The sequence below is a fragment of the Arvicanthis niloticus genome, chromosome 30 (genome assembly GCF_011762505.2).
Source record: "Arvicanthis niloticus isolate mArvNil1 chromosome 30, mArvNil1.pat.X, whole genome shotgun sequence".
NCBI lineage: Eukaryota > Metazoa > Chordata > Mammalia > Rodentia > Muridae > Arvicanthis > Arvicanthis niloticus.
The window spans coordinates 4,747,566-4,766,924 of record NC_133438.1 but is presented as its reverse complement, the minus strand read 5'-3'; the positions used below and the strand labels follow the sequence as shown (position 1 = coordinate 4,766,924).

General features: G+C 37.8%; 1 protein-coding gene across 1 annotated transcript in view; it reads left to right on the top strand.

Annotated features, from left to right (window-relative positions):
- The first annotated feature begins 3,940 nt into the window (after nucleotides 1-3,940).
- Nlrp9 (NLR family pyrin domain containing 9) overlaps nucleotides 3,941-19,359 on the top strand; it is a 57,844-nt gene continuing 42,425 nt past the window's right edge. The window contains exon 1 of the mRNA XM_076927608.1: nucleotides 3,941-3,972. The gene's annotated coding sequence lies outside the window, so the exon portion shown is untranslated. The remainder of the gene's footprint in view (nucleotides 3,973-19,359) is intronic.

Sequence of the window (19,359 nt, the reverse complement as noted above, 5' to 3'; positions counted from 1 at the left end):
CAGGTTCAGAACTAAGTCTTTTAGTTAGGAGAGATGACAGAGGTTCTGGTTAGTCAACAAAATGATGGACTGGGTATTAGTTCTATCTTGCACCTTACTGACACAAATTGGTATAGTTATGCTCTAATTGTATTTTGAGAAAAAAGTTTTATTTTAACAGAAAGGGTAATATGTATGAGGAGCTAAGGTGGGAGGAGTAAAGAGAGGAAGAGGAGGAGTAAGAAGAGGAGGAGAAGGAGAGGAGTTAAGTGACGGGGGGGGGGGGGACATGGAGGCAGATGTTCGCATGTCACCACCAGTCAAAGATAGTTGATATATCTAGGTTGGGTATTGGGTTACACTTCTGATTGTATAGGCATCTTGTTATTGAGCATTACCAAACTTATAAAGCCTTTGATTAACATTTTTAAAACATGTATAAAAGCAAAAAGAGGAGGGGGGATTGGATAGAGGGGTTTTCTAGGGAGGGAAAATGAGGAAAGGGGATGGCATCTGCAATGTAAATAAAATATCCAATAAATAAATAAACAAGACTATAAAAAAGAGAGAGATTACAAAAAATAATTATGGCAAGGAAATTTGCAGTCAGGATATAATATTAGAGAAAACACAAAATTTTAAATAGAAGCTCCTACTTGGCTAATTTTCCCTGTCATTGCCAAGTGTCTTGAAGATGCTGTTTGAAAAAGTTACAGTGCTTGGACCACATGAGCTGACCCTCCACAGCTGTTGGTGCAAATTTGCTACATACCTTTTGCTATACTTATATTTCTCACTACAAAAGGGAACTATCTGAAAGATAGAACTGTGATAACAAAAAGCTGGTGCAAACAAGAAAGAAATTAATGAAACGTCTGCAGAATAAAGAAGTATACAGAAAATTGAGTTGTTACTTGTTAGTTACTTACATGTTTAAATAATTAATGAGTGTTATTAGTAAGTATCAGACAGAGGATATGAGAAAAATTAAAAAAGAAAAATGTACAGAAATTCTAGAAACAGACAACCTATAATGGAACTTCTAGGTGTTTATATTCAGCCTTAAAAATAAAGAAGTTGTATGACTCGGAAGAGATTTTGATTGTAAACTTAATGACAAGCCTTAGTAACTTCCTGAAGGCAAAAGTGAGCAGCTTTAGGAATCCTGATTTCATTTATTCTTTAAAGAATTGTATTAAAGTTAGGACTCATATTGAAGCAAGTGTTCATGACAGAGACACAGAGGACAGGATTTTGGGTCACTGAACTACCTGCCTTCCTGAACAGATTTGTCAGACCAGAATTTTTCTGATAGACTCCCTTTGCTTAAGCAAGTGGCACAGAATATCTTAAGACTCAAAAGAAAAGGGCAGTGGTCTTATGCCAAACATAAAAGCAATATTGAAGAATGAAAGAAAGAATTAAATAATGGTCAGAGAGATTGATCTATTGGAAAAAGCCAAGTTTGATATAACAGGTAGTAGGAAATAACTTTAGATCTATTAATTCTGTGCCAAAGTGAAACAGAATCAAACTCAAATAGAATCATCCTGTCTATCATTTCTATGACTGTAAGGCTTTACTGCACTAATCTTAAGGAAGAAGATACTGAGTTAGAAGAAAATTGATTTTATCATAATGTTAATTTTTAGTTTTCATAAAATTGCTGTTTACTTGCTTTGTTCCTCCTTCAATATTCTTATGTAATCAAGGAAGACTTTAGAAAAACTATATTTTGAAAAGCTGTGTAATCAATGAATAAAATTTCTGAGGGAATGATTTTGTGTATAAATTAGGCCTTCAATTAAATAAGTTATCAGAGTAGGAGAAGCCATCCTGAGATGTGCTTCCTCTCTGTCCTGTCTCCCATGAAACAAATGACTTCTTTGTCTAATCCTTCCTTCCCTTCACTGCTATTGTATCCACCCTGCTCTAGGCCATAACATCAGCCCAGGGTGGTACCCGACACTCACTGATGTGTCCCCTTTTACTGCATACTCACTTACTTCTCCTCTCTTCCTGAGCCACAGTTAGAGGTCTTCTGGATTGACCTGTAGAAACAGGCACACCACAATATCCCATATCTGTCCTGGATAATGTGTGTCCAGTGGTATTGCCTGGTCCTCTTTGCAAGCATTCTCAATCTTAGTCCAGGAGATTGGATTGAGGTTAAATTTCTCTGATTTTTCCTGAGAAGATGACGTACATACACTGTATGCACTGTCACATTAAATCTTTATATTTAGAAGAGCAAAAACACATACCTAGTTCCTTCATTATTATAAAAAACTATCATCCTTTTTCATCCCTGTCATCTTCAACATCCTCTTTTCTATGGCCATACTTATCATCAACACCATTATTATCACAAAACTATTCACATACTACAGGAGAAAATTCAGATATTGCATGTGGCCACAGGAATCACCAAGAATAGGACTCGAGCAATCCAACCTTAATCTCTTCATAATTTCATAGCACCTATCAGACACTACAATTACTGAATTAATTACCTATTTACTTATTTACTATTGGGTAGATGCAGGTACCTATGCATTGACACATATGAAGATCAGGGCACAGTTTGGGATGTGGTCTCTCCATCCACTTTTTAATGACAATTCTGGGGATTGAACTCAACCTGTTAGATTTTTCACAGCATCTGTTCAACCCACTGAACTATCTTGACAGCTCTTAAGTCACTTCAAATAAAAATGAGAGAAAGAAAACAAGAGCTAGTGAGATGACTCACCGGTGAAAGGGCTTGCCAACAAGCATGACAACTTGAGTTCAATCCCAGGGACCTATATGATTAACGGAGAAAAGTGACTCCTCTATGGTGTCCTCTCACTTCCACACATGTACTGTTGTATGTGCATGAATACCAAGAAATAAATATAACACCATACTTCAAAAAGGCATCAAGGTATTTTTTATAATGTGCTATCTGGGAAACAGCTAAGGACCATTTAGAAATACACTGTGAGGAAATTGATTTAGAATTTCAAGGGAAGAGTAAGGAGTTTAATGGTGAAGAAGATGTTGGAGAGAAAGTGCTCAGAAGTATCTAAGCTCCATTTGACGAGGTAAAACTGAGGCACACCTCAGTATTTGATGGAAAATTACTTGGGGCTGAATGACCCTTTCACAGGGGCCATCTAAGGCCACCAATAAACATAGATATTTGCATTATGGTTCATAACAAGAGCAAACTTACAGGTATAAAGTAGCAATGAAATAATTTTATGGCTGGGAGATCACTACAACATAAGGAACTGTTTTAAATCATTAGCAAGACTGAGAACCACTGCTGTAGGGAAACACGGGAAAATTGTTAAAATTTGTGTTGAGCAGGCAGCTGTCTGCTTAACTCTAGCCTTCTCTCTGATGATGTTAAGCACTTTGAAAACCAGGGATAGTAAGGCTATTGCTAATGTAGGCTGATCAGATTGTGTGGTACCTTTTTGAGAAGAACCTTACACACATTATCAGCTTACCCCTGATGTGAAAGATGCAAGAGAAACTCAGGGTGCTGTTAGACACCCAAAGATAACAGCTGCTGTGCTTTATAACAACCACCACACTCTCATCTCATAGACCAAGATCCTGCTCTTACAATCTAGACCTACAGAATGCTTTTCCTTGGAAAATGTCACAAATTTGAGGAAATCAGAAATTCATATCATAAGCAAAAGGCTGTTCAGACAGGTCCTGGGGTTATACTAATGTCTCAGTGTCACGGTATGGATAATCAAATTACTAGCATCATGAGAATTTCCAGAAGGCTACCCAATGGTGATCATTTACACTTGGGACCTAAGAGCACAGGTGAAATAACTTGACAAAGCCTGCACCTAATGATAGAGCCACAGTAGCCAATGAAATTGAGAGTCCACAGCCAATCAAGAAGCTAGCGTGGCTTCTTCTTCATGCTTAGTTTTTCCGCAGTGGTCCTTTTGTAAGTACCAGCCCATGGGACCAGGTCCAGACTGGGTAAGGAACTCATTTCCTCTAGTGAAATGTCTTTTCTCTGTATCTTTTTTCTCCAGTCAATGTTGTACTGATGGTCTACCAAACCATGAGTAAACTTTTATCCCTAATTCAGTATTTTATATAAATCCATACAATTAACTGTGAAGTCAATGTATAGTTTATCAATGGAAATCTTACTCATTTAGAGGAGTGATAAGCAGTGGGGGATTCGGGAATAATATTCTTTTTTGTTTGTTTTTGTTTTTTCAAGGAAGAATTTTAATGAAAAGCATGCCTGTTTATAGAGATCGTGTACTCAACATTTCTTTCCTTTAAATGTATATTCTAACTTTGGGCTGATGTGATAACTCATCTACTAAAGGTGCTTACTACCAACTCTGCTATCTGAGGTTCATCTGGGAGACCCACTTGATAGAAGGAGAGACAGAATTCACACAAGTTTTTCTCTGGATTTCACATGTGAACTGCAGCACATGCATGCACCCACCTGCAAATAAAATATGTAATAGGCTAGACATGGTGAAATACACCTTTAGGCTCATTGCTTCAGTGGCAGAGGCAGGCAAATCTCTCTGAGGTTTAGAATCGCCTTGTCTCCGTAGTTAGTTTCAGGCCAGCTAGGGCTACACACCAGTCTCACAGTCTCAAAAAAAAATTAAGAAAAAAATTAAACCCCTCTGTTTTCCAAGTATAAATTAGATAAAAGAAATAATTAATTCAAAAGTAGTCAATGCTCATTTTATTATAAATTTATTAGGGCTGAAAACAAAGTTTATTTGGTGTTTGCCTTGCATGCATGAAGTCTGAGGTTTCTTCCTTGGCATTGTATTATATCAGTGAAAAACTCTGGTTAATTTACATGTGGCTCTGGAAGGCCTTGACCTTCTCCCCCATGCCCTCTGCCTTGCTAAAACCCATTTGATTACATCTCTATAGTTAGCCCCCAAAGGTCTATTCCCTAATTTGGCCAATCTCTCCTCCTGAAGCTGACTTCCAGGGTCCAGCTTTCAAAGTATTAAAGTTCAGCAATCAAAAACCCCAATGCTCACCTAATTAACATACCCAATAGAGGCTGAATACCTTATCCTAGCACATGGTTTCCCCTTTGACCTTTATAAATCATCATTGGCCTATGTGCCATGTCTGTCTCCTTTATCCTGAGATATTTTTTGTGCCCAACCCACCACCACACAAATACCAGTCTCTTTCCCCTTTTCTGCCCTCTTCTTTTTCCCTTTCTTCTCATTCATTCTCTATCTCCTGCGTTTGCCCCTTTTCCCTGCCCTTAATCCTTCTGTGGAAAAAAAAAAAAAATGCTTCCTTTGTGCTGAGAACTTGGTCTGAAAACTTGGTCTTGAGAGTCCTTAACTAATCAGCAATGTCAGATCACATCTGTAAGCTCAGAACTTGGGAAGGAGATACTGCAGCTTAAGATGTATTGACACTCTTAAGAATTCTGGCATTTGGGGTTCTTTACAGAACACGGAAATAGCATAAGAATGCGCTTTCATGGTAATCCCAGGTGTCAGCTTGTAGTGCTGCTTCCTGCTGTCTTCAACAGCTGACTGTGATTTGTCTCATACTCGAGTAGCAGCACAGGTTTAACAGATGCAGCTAATTTCTGCAATTGTGTGATATTTGGAATTCCAGGAACTTCTCAAAGAGTACTAGGGCTGGAGCCCTGAGAGGCATGGTATGTACTTGTTGGTTGCAGTTTGTTAATAGCCATGGTCGCATAAGCAACAAAGGGGGAAAATTAGATTTAGGGATCTATTTTCCCTCTATCGCTGTTTCTCACCTTTCTACTATTAGGTGGTAAAACAAGAAGCATTAAAGGTGGTAAAACGAGAACCCACAAAGGAGCAAAGACCAGCTGCAATCAGTTTGCACTGTCTTCAGATTCACAGTGAGTCTGAGGCCTGTCTGGGTTCAATGAGACCATGTCTTTAAAATATTAACTGGAGGCATAGAGATTTGCAAGTTGTTGATATTGGATTCTTAAGGGTGTAGGAAATTCTAGCTGCATGGTAAGTTATAAGAAAATCATCTCTTCATCAAGGAAGTAGGGTTGACAACCATGGAGAGGTTGAAAACCCATTCTTGTATTAGCTCTCATCTTTTTTTATGCTGTCTTTAACCATCCCTGTAAAAGCAACATTCTTCTTTAAGGGCTGTACATAGTCTTTTCTATTGTAAAAGAGTAAATCAAGTCTAATGAAGGTGTTTGTATTTTTGGAGGATCACTTCAAACAGCAAAACGAGGGATTTCTCCAGATAGCGATGTCAGTTTCTAGCTGTTCGATGTCCTTGTCAATGGCCTACCAAAGGTCTGAGTGTTGTAAGTCCAGAGGGCAGCATCAGAATTAGAGCCTCCAAAAGCAAAGACCACAGTGATTCATTTTTACCTGGAAAAGAAAAAGAAGGAAATTCTCAGGGCGATTTCTCTTCCCTGGATGTCAATTGTTACTCATCTTATTTAAAATTGGGCCTGGCTTTGTGGGGTTATCTATTTATTTCATTAATCTTTCAGGCAGCCATTTAGCTCTGCCTTCTTTGGTATCAAACAGGCATATCAATCCTCGGCCCCATATGAGAACTGGGTCCTGGCCATTCCTTTTAAAGGTAAGAGGGTCCTTCCACATAGCTATGGCATAGGTTTTATTGGTCTCAGCGATGCCAGAGGAAATCAGCAGTAGATTTGTCAAGAGCTTTCAGATTTAGAAAATTAAAAATGAACAAGGCAAGATGGAGAGTGTTTCTGGGAGACTCCTTCTGGGGTTATAGTTCCCTCTCTTTTGTTTTAAAAGATATGGAACAAGCATAAAAAAAGTAATATAGGCAATAATTAATTACATTTTTCCATTTTTTATTGGATATTTTATTTACACTTTGGATGCCATCTCCTTTCCCCCTTCCCACTCCCCCCCTTAGAAAACCCCTATCTTATGCCCCCTTTTCCTTTTTGCCCATATACATTTTTTTAAAAATGTTAATCAAAGGCTTTATAAGTTTAATATTGCTCAATCAGAGGTGTAACCCACTACCCAACCTAGATATATCAACTATCTTTGACTGGAGGAGATACATGAACATCTGCCTCCCTGTCTCCCCCCTCTTTCTCTCTCTCATCACCTAGGTTCTCCTCTCCTTCTTCTCCTCCTCTTCTTACTCCTTCTCTTCCTCTCAGTACTCCTCCTACCTTAGTTCCTCCTACACATCACCCTTCCTGTTAAAATGAAACTTTTCTCTCAAAATACAATTAGAGCATAATTATGCCAATTTGTACCAGTGAGGTATAAGATAGTCCTAATACCCAGACCATCCTTTTGTTGACTAACCAGAACCTCTGTCTTCTCTCCTAACTAAAACACTTAGTTGTGAACCTGGCTTTTTCCTTGGCTTTAGGATGAATGTCAGCTGAAAACCATCCACTCAAATCTTTTATCTCAAGGTAAATAGTCAGGATTGGCTATGAGGCTATAAGTTTTCACCCCGTCAGAAATCCAGAATGACTGAGTTGACTATAATTGTGGGAAGCACAAAGCATAGCTTCTAAAACTTAGCCAATTTATAGAGACCGCTGAACACCTGGACACTCGCTCTACTTCAAAACGTTGGAGCATCTGTTCTTCTGCCTTCTGGCCCAGGATCATCTGACAGACCTTAGTGCTGCAGAATTATTAAGGGCTGATTACTCTGTCTAGGCAGATATAATCAGTCGACTATTCTGCAAGTGTGTCCTTTTCTGGACAGTAATTTGTCTGTAGATGGAAAGAGGCACTTCTTGTCTAGTGGCTGTCTCACCACAACTGGAGTAACTCCAAAGATGCTCAATTTCTTAAAATTCAATATAGGAAGCTGTCAGGAGCAGACCGGTCTCTAATCAAAATGAACATTAATACAGAAATGTTTGTCACATCAATTCTGTGGATTTCTGATGTTTTGAAAACCAACTATCCATGTAAGGTAATCTGGACTGTTGTCTGTTAACTCCACTCAGCTATTTCTAAATAAAACATAGAAAACACCGTAACAATTTGCTATAGTCCCTTAACTCACAGGCTGACCATCTCAAATCAGTTAAAAAAGTTAAAGAAGGAATGGGTCTAGGCCTTGTATTCCTAAATGTGTTATACTGGTACAATGCCTATGAGAGTAACAATATTCATCTCACCTTTATATCAGTAAGAAGCTCGTACCAATGAAAACCTTAAAATTTGTAATCAAAGTAAATTGGTGTCATTTAAGAATTTATATCTTCATCTTGATAATAATTATACAGATTTCTACTAATAGGTTATGGCTATGCAATAAATCCTAGCTAATCCTCTCTATTCCCACAAAACCACTACTTTTCCCTAGAAAGACAGCCCAACATTGACCACCTTAGTCCCCAAGCCCAGGGAATAGGGGCGCTGACTCTTCATTAGCTTCTTCAAGCTGATTATGGGTGTTGAGATATTAGAAGAGGCGTGGGAGGAAGAGCAAATTGATAATCCTCTGATGCTGTGTCTTCACTGCCTCCAGATGGAATTCCCGGACCTCAGAGGTTTGAGCAGGTCTGCCCAGCTTGCTTGTTGAGTAGATACACCAAGGCTGATCATTCTGCAATATACAATTCTCAAAACAAATTTTAGTATCAAGATAGTTTGTGTTTTTTTTTTTTTTTTAAGGACTGACATTTTATTAAGGATGTTGGTTCTAACCACTTTTCTTTTTTTTCCCCCTCTTTTATTGGATATAATATTTACATTTCAAATTTCATCCCCTTACCGAATTCCCTCCCACGACCCAGGAACCCCTTATACCATCCCCCTCCTTCTGCTTCTATGAGGGAGTTTACCCACCTACCCCCCAATTCCCCTCCCCACCCTCACATTCCCCCCGCACACTCAGTGTTCAGCCTTCATGGTATCAAAGATCTCGTCTCCCACCTATGCCCAACAAGGCCATCCTCCCCTACATATACAGCTGTAGTTATGTGTCCCTCCATATGTGCTCCTAAGCTGGGGTTTAGACCCTGGGGAGCTCTGGCTGGTTGGTATTGTTGCTCTCCTCATGGGGCCACCAACCCATTTGGCTCCTTCAGTTTACTCTCTAACTTCTCCATTGGGAACCTTTGATCAGATTAATGGTTAGCTGCAAGTATCTGCCTCTGGGTATGTCAGACTCTGGGGACCTCTAAGGAGACAGCCTTATCAGGCTGCTGTCAGATTTCCCTTCCTGTCATCCGTATCAGGGTCTATTTTTCATAACTGCACATGGAATGAATACCCAGGTGGAATGGTCTCCATACAACCTCTCCTTCAGATTCTGTCCCACACTTTGTCTCCATATTTGCTCCCTTGGGTATTTAGTTACTCCTTCTAAGAAAGACCTAGGCATCCTCACTTGTTCTTTCTTCTTCATTAGCTTCATGTGTTCTGTTAGTTGAATCTTTGTTTCAAACATTTGGGCTAATCTCTGCTTATCAGTGAGTAAATACCATGTGTGTTCTTTTGTGATTGGGTTACCTCACTCAGGATGATATTTTCTAGTTCCATCCATTTACCTAAGAATTTCTCAAATTCATTATTTTTAATAGCTGAGTAATATTCCATTGTGTAAATGTACCACATTTTTGTATCCGTTCCTCTGTTGAAGGGCATCTGGGTTCTTTCCAGCTTCTGGCTATTATAAATAAGGCTGCTATGAACATAGTGGAGCATATGTCTTTGTTATTTGTTGGGGCATTTTCTGGGTATATGCCCAGGGGTGGTATAGCTGGGTCCTCAGGTAGTGCTATGTCCAGTTTTCTGAGGAACCACCAGACTGACTTCCAGAGTGGTTGTACCAGCTTGCAACCCCACCAACAATGAAGGAGTATTCCTCTTTCATCACATCCTCACCAGCATCTACTATCACCTGAATTTTTGATCTTAGCCATTCTAACTGGTGTCAGGTGGTATCTCAGTGTTGTTTTGATTTGCATTTCCCTGATGACTAAGGATGTTGAGCATTTCCTAAGGTACTTCTCGGCCATTCGTGTTTCTTCAGTTGAGAATTCTTTGTTTAGCTCTGAACCCCATTTTTAATGGGGTTATTTTGTTGTTTGGCATCTAATTTCTTGAGTTCTTTGTATATATTCGATATTAGCCCTCTATCGGATGTAGGATTGGTAATGATCTTTTCCCAATCTGTTGGTTGCCGTTTTGTCTTGTTGACAGTGTCATTTGCCTTACAGAAGCTTTGCAATTTGATGAGGTCCCATTTGTCGATTCTTGATCTTAGAGCATAAGCCATTGGTGTTCTGTTCAGGAACTTTTGCCCTGTGCCTAGGTATTCGAGGGTCTTCCCCAACTTCTCTTCTATTAGTTTCAGGGTATCTGGCTTTATGTGAAGGTGCTTTATCCACTTTGATTTGAGCTTTGTACAAGGAGATAAGAATGGATTAATTTGCATCCTTCTACATGTTAACCTCCAGTTGAGCCAGCACCACTTGTTGAAAATGCTGACCTTTTTCCTCTGGATGGTTTTAGCTTTTTTGTCAAAGATCAAATGTGCGGGTTCTTGATGCCATTCGTGTTTCCTCAGTTGAGAAAACTTGATTTTGTCAAGATCATAGGTGTGCGGGTTCGTTTCTGGGTCTTCAATTCTATTCCATTAATCTTCCTGTCTGTCTCTGTACCAATACCATGCAATTTTTATCACTACTGCTCTGTAGTACAGTTTGAGGTCAGGGATGGTGATTCCCCCAGTAGTTCTTTTATCGTTGAGAATAGTTCCCGATATCCTAGGTTTTTAGTTATTCCAAATGAATTTGTAAATTGCTCTTTCTATCTCTATGAAGAATTGATTTGGAATTTTGATGGGAATTGCATTGAATCTGTAGATTGCTTTTGGCAGGATGGCCATTTTTACTAAGTTAATCCTGCCAATCCAGGAGCATGGGAGATCTTTCCATCTTCTGAGATCTTCTTTGATTTCTTTCTTCAGAGACTTGAAGTTCTTGTCATACAAATCTTTCACTTGCTTGGTTAGATTCACTCCAAGATATTTTATATTATTTGTGGCTATTGTGAAGGGTGTCATTTCCCAAATTTGTTTCTCAGCCTGTTTATCTTTTGAGTATAGGAAGGCTACTGATTTGTTTGAGTTGATTTTATATCCAGCCACATTGCTAAAGTTATTTATCAGTTCTCTGGTAGAAGTTTTAGGGTCACTTAAGTATACTATCATATCATCTGCAAATAGTGAAATTTTGACTTCCTTTCCTATCTGTATCCCTTTGACTTCCTTTTGTTGTCTAATTGCTCTAGCTAGGACTTCCAGTACTATATTGAATAGGTAAGGTGAGAGTGGGCAGCCTTGCCTAGTCCCTGATCTTAGTGGGATTGCTTCAAGTTTCTCAACATTTAGTTTGATGTTGGCTACTGGCTTGCTGTATATTGCTTTTACTATGTTTAGATATGGGCCTTGAATTCCTGATCTTTCCAAGACATTTAACATGAAGGGGTGTTGAATTTTGTCAAATGCTTTCTCAGTGTCTAGTGAGATAATCATGTGGTTTTTTTCTTTGAGTTTATTTATGTAGTGGATTACATTGATGGATTTCTGAATATTGAACCATCCCTGCATTCCTGGGATAAAGCCTACTTGATCATGATGGATGATTGCTTTGATGTGTTCTTGGATTCGGTTTCTAAGAATTTTATTGAGTATTTTTGCATCAATATACATAAGAGATTGGTCTGTAGTTCTCTTTGTTGGGTCTTTGTGTGGTTTAGGTATGAGCATAATTGTAGCTTCATAGAACGAATTGGGTATTGTTTCTTCTGTTTCTATTCTGTGGAATAGTTTGAAGAGGATTGGTATTAGGTCTTCCTTGAAGGTCTGATAGAATTCTGCACTGAAACCATCTGGCCCCAGACATTTTTTGGTGAGAAGATTTTAATGACTGCTTCTATTTCTTTAGGGGTTATGCGACTGTTTAGATGGTTTATCTGCTCCTCGTTTAACTTTGGTACCTGGTATCTGTCTAGAAAATTGTCCATTTCAGCCAGATTTTCCAATTTTGTTGAGTATAGGCCTTTGTAGTAGGATCTGATGATTTTTTTAATTTCCTCTGTTTCTGTTGTTATGTCTCCCTTTTCAGTCCTGATTTTATTAATTTGAGTACTGTGTCTGCACCCTTTGCTTAGTCTGGCTAAGGGTTTGTCTATCTTGTTGATTTTCTCAAAGAACCAGCTCCTGGTTTTGTTGATATTTTGTATAGTTCTTTTTGTTTCAACTTGGTTGATTTCAGCCCTGAGTTTGATTATTTCCTGCCGTCTACTCCTCTTGGGTATACTAGCTTCTTTTTGTTCTAATGCTTTCAGGTTTGCTGTCAAGTTGTTAATGTATGCTCTTTCCATTTTCATTTTGTGGGCTCTTAGAGCTATGATTTTTCCTCTTAGTACTGCTTTCAGTGAGTCCCACATGGTTTGATATGATGTGTCCTCATTTTCATTTAAATCTAAAAAGTCTTTAATTTCTTCCTTTACCAAGTAATCATTGAGTAGAGCATTGTTCAGTTTCCAAGTGTATGTGGGCTTTCCATTGTTTTTGTCGATGTCAAAGACAAGTCTTAGTCCATGTTGGTCTGATAGGGTACAAGGGATTATTTCAATCTTTTTGTATGTGTTGAGGCCTGTTTTATGAACAATTATATGGTCTATTTTGGAGAAAATACCATGAGGTGCTGAGAAAAAGGTATATTCTTTTGTTTTAGGATGAAATGTTCTATAGATGTCAGTTAAGTCCAATTGGTTCATAACTTCTGTTAGTTTCATTGTGTCTCGATTTAGTTTCTGTTTCCATGATCTGTCCATAGCTGAGAGTGGGGTGTTGAAATCTCCCACTATTATTGTGTCAGGTGCAATGTATGCTTTAAGCTTTAGTAAAGTTTCTTTTATGTATGTGGGTGCCCTTGCATTTGGGGCTTAGATGTTGAGAATTGCGAGTTCCTCTTGGTACATTTTTTTCTTTGATGAATATGAAGTGTCCTTCTTTCTTTTTTGATTACTTTTGGTTGAAAAACGATTTTATTTGATATTAGAATGGCTACTCCCGCTTGTTTCTTGGGGCCATTTGCTTGGAAGATTGTTTTCCAACCTTTTGCTCTGAGGTAGTGTCTGTCTTTTTCACAAAGGTGCGTTTCCTGAATGCAGCAAAATGTTGGGTCCTGATTATGTATCCAGTCTGATAGTCTATGTCTTTTTATTGGAGAATTGAGTCCATTGATATTAAGAGATATTAAGGAAAAATGTATGTTGTTTCTTGTTATTTTTGTTATTGGTGGTGGAGATATGTTTGTATAGCTACCTTCTTTTAGGGTTTTTGGAAGATTACTTTCTTGCTTTTTCTAGGTTGTAGTTTCCCTCCTTGTGTTGGAGTTTTCCATCAATTATCCTTTGAAGGGCTGGATTTGTGGTGAGATACTGTGTAAATTTGGATTTGTCATGGAATATTTTGGTTTCTCCATCAATAATGATTGAGAGTTTTGCTGGGTATAGTAGTCTGGGCTGACATTTGTGTTCTCTTAGGGTCTGTATGATATCGGTCCAGGATCTTCTCGCTTTTAGAGTCTCTGGTGAGAAGAGGATCTTCTGGCTTTTAGAGTCTCTGGTGAGAAGTCTAGTGTAATTCTTATAGGTCTGCCTTTATATGTTACTTTGCCTTTTTCCTTTACTGATTTTAGTATTTTTTCTTTGTTTTGTACATTTGATGTTTTGACTGTTATGTGGCGGGAGGTATTTCTTTTCTGGTCTAAACTATTTGGAGTTCTGAAGGCTTCTTGTATATTTACGGACATCTCTTTCCTTAGGTTAGAGAAGTTTTCCTGTATAATTTTGTTGAGGATATTTACTGGTCCTTTAAGTTGGGAGTCTTCCCCCTTATCTATACCTATTATCCTTAGGTTTAGCCTTCTCATTGTGTCTTGGATTTCTTATATATTTTGGGTTAGTAGCTTTTTGTATTTTGCATTTTCTTTGACAGTTGTGTCAATGTTTTCCATGGTATCTTCTGCACATGAGATTCTCTCTTCTATCTCTTGTATTCTGTTGGTAATACTTGTGTCTATGACTCTTGACCTTTTTTTAGGTTTTCTATATCCAGGGTAGTCTCCCTTTGTGGTTTCTTTATTGTTTCTACTTCCATTTTTAGATCCTGGATGGTTTTGTTTAATTCCTTCTCCCATTTGGTTGTGTTTTCTTGCAATTCCTTAAGGGATTTTTTTGTGTTTCCTCTTTAAGGGTTTCTATATGTCTACCAGTATTCTCCTTAAGTTCTTTGAGAGTGTTATTTATGTCTTTCTTAAAGTCCTCTATCATCGTCATGAGAAGTCATTTTAATTCTGAATCCCGCTTTTCTAGTGTGATGGGGTATTCAGGCCTTGCTATGATGGGGGAACTGGGTTCTGATGCCATGTAACTTGGGTTTCTGTTGCTTACATTCTTGCACTTCCCTTTGCCATCTGGTTAACTCTAGTGCTGCCTGTATGTGCTGTCTCTGACTGAAGCCTGCCTTTCCAGTTATCTCGCTTGTGTCTGATCTTCTTGGGGTCCAGATGTCTCTGTGATCTTCTCCAGCTGCACTGAGTACAGTGGTACCTCTAGGATGCCTCAGGATATGGTGCCTCCAAGGTAGCAGTCCAGCCAGGTGTCTGCTGTTCTGGGTGCAGTGTCTCCTCTAGGATATCTCAGGACATGTTGTCTGACTCTCTGAGTTCAGTTGTTCCTATGTGGCTCTGGGTTGAGTGGACCTTCCAGAATGTCTCAGGTGGAATTCGGGGTCCACATAAGAGCAGACTGGGCAGAGGTCTGGTCCAGGCCTCAGATCCGGGAGAGGGGCGGAAGGGGAGTGCTAGTCTGCAGGGGTGGGGGGGGGGGTTGGGTATCTGCTGGAATCTGAGCGCTCACGGCACCCAGCTGTGGGCTTAGGGCAGTGTGTGGGTCTTCCTACCTACGGCTGGCTGTGGGATCCATGGAGCCTCCAGGATGTCTCAGGTGGAATCCAGGGTCCACACAACAGCAGACCGGACCACTAATTACATTTTTAATTGTTTCTCTTGTTAAAATGATTGTAGCTAGAAAGCCTAAAAAGTTGTCAAATCACATATACATATTTCAATTTTTTTAAAATCAGAAATGAGTAACATCTACTTATCATAATTGATTAGATGTAAGTCCTCAAGTATTAACACTATTATGAAAAAATTGAGGACACTAAAATTTTGTAATTTGACTTATACACTCTCTAAAAATATCAAATTGTCTCAAGCTATTATTATTAAACATAGATCTATAAAAATATACTATCTTGTGGTAATGTTATAAATAGATGAATTTTTAAATCTTAATGATCTTATAAAAAATTTAAAATTATATCTATGATTATTAAGCTCTTTTATAATGAGACTGTTACTAGGCCTTTTTCTGATAGTCAAAACTCCAATAAGAATTTTTGTCAGCCTCTCAAATAACATCAGTTAATTTTCCTTAGATAATAACCAGACTTTCACTCAGAGTACATTCCAAAAGGTTATAAATCAATTTGTCAAAGATCAATAAAAAGGAACCAACAATTTACCATAGGTGTTAGGATAGGAAAATATTGTCTGGGCTTATTTACACAAATCTTCACTGATAACTTAGTTATAATTCTAAACCCTCAGTGAACCTGTGGAGCCATACAGGTAATGGATGTTTAGCCACACAATCACTTCCAACAAATATACATATAAACAATCTCCATTATAAACCTTCATTTCAATTTAATTTTTGATATTAACTTGTAATGAACTTTGTAACATGTGATCATATGTTTTAAAAAAATAGATGAATACTGAGGACAAAAAGATAAGAGGCGAACATAATGGAGAGATAAAGCAGAACTCTATCTTTTCCCACTTAGGATAGCATATAAAATAGAACTTTTTCGTTTTCTCAAATATAATAGAAAGGTTTTTTTTTTTTTTTTTTTTACTTTTTTCCTTAGATAGCTTTCATAGGAAACTTTTTTACACTTAGTGATAAACTCTATAATAAGTTTTTTAAGTGGCCTCAGACTAGTAGGCATAAGTTAGAGGGTAGCAGTTCTTGTTGAGACAAAACAAAAGATGTTTACTTAATCTTGGGTTGTTTTTAGAATGAGGTGCTGAGTGCTTAAAAAAAAAAGAAACCTGCAGTTTCTGGCCTCAAAAAGATCACAAAAAGCATATCAGCTACAGTGGCACAGCAACCCAAATAAACAAACTTTGATTATACAGCAACCCCAATGTAAAGAATAAAATTGTATGGCCAATTGTTTTTGTAAGGTCTGTAATCTATCTGATATACAAATTTGTTATGTCATTTTCCTGGGATCCAGGCAATCCAATATGAGCTCTTAAATATCTTATAAAATTAAGGAAAAATACATGTTTTTAAAATTGAGCTGTATTTGTAAACTTTGAAAGTTAGCAATGTCTAAAAAAGGAAAAATTTTAAGCAATTATAAACCATGATCTATATACTGGCTATAAGTATACAATTGAAAGCTTAATGTTTTGTATTTTAAATAGTGACTACAGCACATAGCTCAATTATTTGAGTTGAAGCAGGGGAAACTTGAGAGAGTAAACATGTAATATATATTGCGTTCCCATTAAATGAGCTGTCTATTAATACAGTTAACACACCTTTTATGGGCTATATGTATAAATTCATAAGAAATACAAGAGCATATATAGAGAAAAACTGCAACAAATTGATCATGTTATAGATCAAATATCAGTATTTTTAATAACTAATTTTATTATTTGGAATAAGAAATATTCTATTAAGTTCTTTCTTACAATACCTTTGTGATCTTGACCTATTTTGTATTAACACAGCAACAGCTTAAAAACAGGATGTTAAAACTTCTTTTGTAAATAAAAATATAAATCTACATTAATAATCTCTATTATCAATGGATTGTTAGAAAACAGCCAACAACTAATCTATATAATATATCTATTAATAATAGCTTTTTCTACTTTCTGTAAAATTTCTGTCAATTGTTGAGGGAAATTAGAATTTGTATCTCTCTTGAGAATATTAAACAGAGGCTTAAATTCTTTTGTGGAGAGCTTAAAATAAGATGTTAGCCAATTATCAACTCTTAGAAACTTTTGAAAATAATTTAAAATAAGTAAACTATCTTTTCTTATTTGAATTTTTGTGTCACAATTTATTTAGGAATATAGCTGATGTCTCAGACATTGAAAAGATACGGTCTTTGGATGTTTTCTGGAACAACAAGCACTCTGTAAAATTTTAAAGCTCGTTGTATGAGAGCACAGGCTTGTATTAAAACTCTGTTAGAGGGATCAATTAATAAGCCAATTGTGTAACAAAAGGAAGGTGTTTATCAGGGCCTTGTTTGATGCTAGATAGAACTCTTACTGAGATCTTTTATACATCTGGGTTTTGAATGACGCTAACTCCAAATTACCAGTTTTAATCTGGCTTTTTGTTACCAAGATTATGAATTTTTAATCATTTCCAATAACTTATAGGCTAATCATGTATAACCAGAACATATAGAACATATTTATATTTTTAAAACTAGCCAAGAACAAAATAAAATAAGTGTACTTTTTATAGATTTTATCTAAACATATTTTTTCCAGCTGTAATTTTAAGAGAAAAGCACACTTTCACTTATCAAACCAGGAAGAACCACTATCAATTCCTTTACTGTAAAAGCCAAAAAACTGTTGGCCCTCTTCCAAGAGCCACTTATGAAAACAATTAATTCTTGCCAAGGTTGTCTCTGCTGGTGCCCTTCTCCCAGCCACAGAGCAGGGTAAATTATCAACCTCTATTGTGTAAATTGAAACTGTTATTTCCAAGCAAGTTTCAAACTAAATTGGGCAAGCAGTTTTAACCAGTTTTTCTATTGAACATGAAAAATAGAACAACAATCATTCAAACAATGAGACAAAGACAGACACACATTGGACAGATTGGTGCACCAAGGACAGACAATAGACAGATAAAGCAGAACTGAGAATCTCTCCAGTAGTATTCTTTCTTGCTCTCACAGGGGCTCTGAAACAGCCTTTTTCTTTTCTTTTCTAAACATGCCAGCAACTACTTTCACCCTTTCTCTCATTTTCAAGGTTTAACTTTTATCTCTTCTGTAGGGAGTATAGCATTTTTATCAATAGCTCCCTCTTGGGAAAACAACACTAATGAAAGCAAAGAATTTTTAAAGATCCTTTCTTCTTAATCCTAGTTCCTTTCATCCTGAGTGACTCACTCTGAGTCCATCACAAATAGTGACTGTTTAGAAAATACCTGTCCCAATTCCTTTTACCTCAAAGCCTTACTGCTCTGATCCCCTGTCTCGGACTGCTCTGCCCCACGTTTGGGGCCAAAGTGTTGGGGACCTCACTGCCAAATGATGGAACCTGCACTGCCCCAAGCTTGGGGGCTAAATTGTCCCAGCTTATACTGCTGCTCTGGTCCGCGGGTCAGGGTTCAGCAAGAGAGAGAGTGAGGGTGGATGCAAAGAGACACGAAGAATAGAGACCAGACAGATTGTGATTCAGTCCCATTTATTCTCATGTCTCTCTCTCCTCCAGTCTCTCTTCTTCTCTCTTTCCAAGTCCCAAATTCCAAGTTCCCTGTTCCTCTCTCCAAGTGCTTTTCTTCTGTCTGCCTCTCGCCTTTTATAAGTCTCACTTCTTAAGTCACACTTTTAAGTCTCACACACCCAAGAGAAAATTCTGGGTATATAAACAAGATGTTATCAGAGTGTGCTCAGCTGTTGTAGGCAGTTGAAAACAAGTCTCTTGTCAGGGTATATGGCTCAAGATGGCTGCAAGGATGATATCTGCTTTCTGTTGGTTCCCCACAGGGTCCCCCTTTTTAAATATTTTTCAAAAGGGAAGGCTGCAAAAACTTAAGGAAACCATGCCTGCCTTAGGTCAGAACAAAGGACCCCAGCCTCCCTTTCCTGTCTTTGGATATTCAACAGCCATTGGTTGAGCTCCTGTCTTAGGATGGTGAGGCCTCCCTTTTTAGGGGCAAGGGTCTTGAAGTGCTCTCTTACCTGTCATTGACTATCTGGCTTAGCACATAAGTTAGGGGTTAATTTTTGTTAGTCTTGATGACAAAGGTTTTAGAATCCCCTACTTCCAGCCTGTAATAATGGACCTGTATGGGTTTCATTTGAATAGCGTCTATCTGTTGTCAGTCTGTTGAACAGCATGAACATGAGAGACAAGAGACTTAATGTCTGAATAGTCATTATAACAGCAGCACTCTTTTTTAAGGGCAACACATAACTCCCTCTGTCAAAGGAGTAAAAACTATAAGCTTCTTCTATTCTGTTTAC